The following is a 6,000-nucleotide window of genomic DNA, read 5'->3' on the forward strand; positions in this document are numbered from 1 at the left end:
TCTTATCATTTCTTCTTTCTCCACCAGCTCTTTCTTCAACATATCAATTTTTTTTAGTAAGTCTTGTTCTTGTGTACTAGACCCTTCTGTGTCCCCTGTGTGTACAGATTGTTCCACATTGCTGGTTTTTACTAAAGTTGATGGTACAACAATTAAACCTTCATCTACCAAGGGATCCCAAATTGAGCTGGGAATGCAGGGAATGATTTTGAGATCTTCTAAAGTAATTTTACCTTTGATGTTTCTAATATCAATAATTTTCTTTGCTCTTTTGTCCCCAATATTTCTAATGTTTTTTAACTCTTCAAATGTTGCTTTATTGATATCAATAGGAGTAGCCATGGTTTTGATCGTTTACTCCTGCATACACCTTCTCAGTATTGATCTTACTTTATGTATAAACTAAATCATCAGACAATCCGACGAAATAATCATGTTGTGATCTTAAAAAACATGTAGGTGTACACTAACGCAATAGGACAAAAAAAAAATCAAAAAAATCAAGAAAAACAATACAAATCCTTCAATAATATACTAATACTTTAATTGAAATGAATAAATATCTTCCCGATCGAATTTGGAAGACAAGAAAAAAAAATTCAATTATGGCGCCAAAATGCACGAACTATTGTGCGGGGTATTTAATCCTAAAAAAAAAATAACAGATCTATACGACAACTTCTGACACCATTATAGTGAAGGTATGTATTTATAACATGCACAGTGCCCAGTTAGTGAATAACTCACCAGGCTGAGTTGTATTGATCGCAGTGTCGGCGTGACCGTCCGTCTGTAATCAGGGTATGTGTACAACTGTCGATTTCGCGCACCTGATCAGCTGATTGTTATTGAACCCCGAACCCGATGTAAATAAAGCACTACATATCTCGGAATTTAACTCGTTTACAACCAGCGTGGACAGAAATCGGCATAGGATTCAACTGAACAAGGTAGGATTTATCTGTACTTCCCCTAGATATTGTTTTATATTATTTGATATTGTTGGATGGAACGGAAACCAAGTGAAATTCCTCGGCTTCGATTTTGTTTACTTGTTTACATTTGTTTTTCATGTAAAATTGTGTTCAAACATCAGTTTGGTGACTCAGTCAGGCAAAGTAATTGTTCTGCGTTTCGCTAGTTTTGATCATAGAGAGCGTTGAGGCTCATTGTAGCTTTTTACTGGTCTCATATCGCGATAATATTAGATCGCTTTTCCTCCATGTTCAACGTACACATTAAAAAGGCCATGGCCAAACACTGTATGTGCTAGCACTACAAAGATTAATGTGAGGATCTGGAATGATTATAGACAAGATTGTAATGTTGTTTGTGTTATTTTATTCAGCCTTCTTTATGAAGATCTAATTAATTTTATTCAAGACAAAATTAAAGTGTGTTCAAACTGAATTTCCACACATTTTAAACATTTGATTATGCCTGTTGTAATATCACTGAAATTGAAACCGCCATTAATATGCCCAATAATAGAGTAATGTTTCATTTTCATGTTATGTTTAACACAATAGCTTGCTAATTATGACACATTATTCATTTTCAGGGTTACTTGGGCAGTAGATGGTCCACTGAAACCACTTCTTGGGATGTTGATAAAAAGTAGGTACTACAAATGTATATAAATATTTCTTTTACTCACTAACTTCAACTTCATGCATAGTTTGTTGTTTTTTAATATCATATTGATAATGATACTAATGTAACCTATTATAATAATTTGCATTGATATCTATTGAAATGAAATTTGAAATTGATATATATTCATCATTTCAGGTATTGGTTTTCTTATCAACTGGACTACCTCCTAATATCAAAAAGACAGAAGAGAAGAACATGTAGTGTGCAAGAAGAATTGTCAATTTCCATAAATTACACAGTATGACTGAAAAATACTAAAAATCAGAAAACACTAGTCTTGTTGAACAGTTTGTCACAGAAAAGCAATCTCTATAGTATTTGTAAAGTTGATTATCAAAATAAATTCTTGTTAATATTGATATATTGTTTCTTCTTGCTTTCTTTAATTAGTACTAAAATATCAATTATGATTACAAGTAAACCTGATTATACATTAAAAGAATTTATTCACCAGCATAGTAACATAAATTATTATGAAACATAAATGTGTAAATTACAAACTAAACACTTACAACCCCCCCCCCCCCCCCCCCCCCCCCAATAAAGGCAGCTGATGAAATTATTTTTTTCCAATTTCAACAATTTTAAAATGATGATTGGTGTGAACAGAAACAACATTTTAACATTATTTTAGTGAAATTCACAGCGTTAAATTATTTTAAGAATGAAAATTAAAATCATGATCTTAGTCAGTGTTGCGTTTGAATTTCACGCAAATGACGCTGAAAGTGAAGTAGGTCAGATAAAATGCAGTAGTGCAAGGGCAAACACTTGATCAAATATATTGAAAATTTCCATGTCTTACCATTGTATCCCTATTATATCAAAATTATTATTATTATATCAGTGCTGTGAGCTGTATGAAGTCGCTACGCATTTCATATAAATAAGCGTTAATTGCGGGAAATCCCAGTAAATTGCTGTTCATACACTGTTTACATTGAATTTAATAATTGTTCTTACTTGAATATTTAAGCTCCCAGCACTTTTCGATATTTTGAAGGTTCATTTTACAAGTTAGAAATAGAAATAACTTCATTTGTTTATGTTATGCCCTTGCACTTTGCATTCTTTCGTATTATTCCTGGTTCATCTATTTTTAGCAGTATCACGTGACAGGGTATTCCCAAGAGACTCAAAAATTGCTCATCCGATAACAAATTATTTAATTTGTATAATCGATAAAATATCACTTTGTTTAACAAATGTTTGGAGCAGAATACCATGATTGTTCAAAGGCTAACATTTTATGTGATAAATATCGCTATTTTTGTATGGACGCCCTTAACATAGCTGAGCTCTAATATATGAACAACTGACCTTCAAAAGAACAACATCCTATCTTGAAAACTGTAGGGGGATTTTTTCGCACAATAGGAATACGTTTTTGGCAACCGTCCGCGCGCCATTTTCACCATATCAATAACCAGTTTTTTTCTTTGGAAAACCCGGTTAAAAAATTAGGAAACCTGTGGATATTTAGATATCACTTTTCAGAAAATAACATACTATGCAATTTTTTGGACAGAGGGTAAATAAGGCATATTGCTATCACAGAAACCAAGGGTCTAGACGTTATTTATAAAATGTTGATATAACTAAATGTTTGACTGGGTCATAGACAACGTATATATAATGATAACTCTTGTAAAAAGAAACATTGCCCTGATGTTAACATATACATATTAGAGTATATATTATAGTGTCATAATACTTTCTAAAAAAAAAAAAAAAAATGAGGCGTCATTTTTTAGAATGAGAATGCATGAATTCATGAACATTTTGGACAACCCTCGTATATCTTAAAACACGATCATATCGATTTCATTCAAGTTAATAAATAATGCAATGAGTGCATGTCTAGAGGTTTTAGAATGAATTACCTTAAATTTATGATAAATAATCTGAACAGAAATCATGTATTTGACTAAAATACAAGCATGCTATCTGAAATCAATATGTTAATCGCCGGTCTGTAAATATAAAACATTAAATTGATACGGCATAACAGTGTAGATATTTACTTGAGTGGTTTCGGTACTTTAATTGGAACACACTGCTGTTGGTTTCAAGGTTTTGTGTTGTTAATTTAATTAATGCTTGATAAAGTATATCAAAACATGCACACTATAGTTAGCTTTGTTGATGGACATTGAAAACGTCGTCATGACTATGATATTTTGATAGACTAAATAGACACATTAAGTGATTAAAAATGAACTAAGTATATACGCATTTAAATACATACTTGATTAAAATACAACTGAAACAATTTAATAGTAACTAAATTACAAATATTTAAGAAATATATAACTGTAAGCTCAATTTCAATCAATTCTGTTTTTAGCAACAGACAAGTAGCTGGGAGTGATAAGGGTTCCCCAGCCTTCCACCAAACAGTTCGCTGGTTTCCGTCTGTTGATGTCAGAGTAAATCTCCAATAGGCAGCGGATTTAGATCGCCTTGGAATCCCCAAAACTTCCGTTCTCATCACTTATATACCTGATAACCTTGGCTGCAACTTCTGAGTTTTCGATTGCTATATTGTCTACCTCAATGACGCTGTAAGAGTCTTATGTCTCATAAACTTCTTAAGGAAGTGGAGATCCGGTTTGCAAAGCTGTTATCAGACTAGCTTTAAATCAACGTGTAACAGAATCAGTGCTGTTAGTAGAAAGCACTGTACACAATGACCTTCACTCAACGAACCACGTAGTTGACTTTTTATCAGCCGAATTGTCTTTATATTCGGTGCTTCAAATACTATATCTCACAGTTTTAACATCATCTGTGGATGCAATTTGCCAGACCCAATTAACATCAGTAGAGAAATCATATAGATTAAAGGACTGCGAACGATAGCAATGTCTAGGCGCCTAAATAAGAGTCATTTTTGTAAAGTTGTCTAATTAAAGTTTTTTTTTAAAATAATGTAAACATTTATGCATTCATTAAATATAAATGATTTGGACATACACTGAGAGAGATAACTTTTGGGTTAAAATAACTAATTTCATAACAGAAAATAACGGGACGGAAATGTTTTTTAAAACATCTTTCCCCCCGTGAGACAAAAATTCCTTTTGAGGGGTTTTAATTATTATTATTTAGCATATGTTTTTCAAAGGGTGTGTTGTTTCACGGGGGAGTGGGGGGGGGGGGGGTGGTAAATGTCTACAGACCAAAATACATTAAAAAAAAGAATTTTGCTTTGTAATTTTTCGAAAAATACTTAACTGATATGAATTAAAATGAAATTTTACTTTAATATTCATCGTAAGTAACTTTTATGCACATGTTGACCGCTAAATAATATTTCCCTCACTGATAGAGACCGATTTCAATTAATTTTTTTTTAAACCCCGCGTTAGCAAAACTTTTGTTTAAAAATAAATAATTTGATTACAAATTTTATTTTGATATAAATTGATTAGGATTTGATTATTCCTTTTAGCAGAAAACATAGTTTTTTGTATATCTGACAGAAATTCCGAAATATTTGGATGTAAAATGTAGGCGGGATACGGGCGTTAGCGTAACTTATGTAAAAATTATCTGCATCAATCATGTCAGAATCAATTTGAGCTCGCACTTGGTTGCCTCTTGAAACAACGTGTATGAGAAGGTCCAACTACATGTCACCTTTTATCTCATGCCTTAAATGATCATTGCTGTAAGCGTGTGTCCAACAGCCATCTACAAGCCACTCGATTGGAATGTTTGCACGCGAGCAGGTTCGTTGAGTAAACTCATCAACGTACCATTCTAACCACCTTTATTCGCCCTCAGTTGAGCACATTGCAGGCTGCCAAAAAACTCTTCAAGAATCCATATCGGTATTCATATCTTTTTTGACCGATAAACCATGAATAATGTCTGGCTATAGACGAATTGTCACTAGATATGTCGGTTTGTCTGACACTGGTTATGTGTCCATGTACTTGACCAACAACATTAACACTAGCACCATTTATACTAAGTCTACAAATGTTGATTTGTCATCACATGCCCTGGAGCCTGCTACGTATTACATAAGATACGTTTGGTCCGACTAGTTCTTGATCTATCAAGCAGAAATTAAAGATGTAATGGTATATGACATGACCAATTTAACATTATACTAATAGATATGCTAAGAAAACTTGAATGAAAATTATATATATATATATATATATATATATATATATATATATATATATATATACCTGCTTTCACCAATAGGCGGACATGGCTAAAAAACCATACTTAGGCAGACATATATAGTTTTTTTTAAATCTCAATATTATTCATTGTCCATCTCAACAAGCTATTAAAACACAAAAGTATGTTCATTGGTAGACTGTT

Source organism: Crassostrea angulata, chromosome 2 (genome assembly GCF_025612915.1).
Source record: "Crassostrea angulata isolate pt1a10 chromosome 2, ASM2561291v2, whole genome shotgun sequence".
NCBI classification, from domain to species: Eukaryota; Metazoa; Mollusca; class Bivalvia; order Ostreida; family Ostreidae; genus Magallana; species Magallana angulata.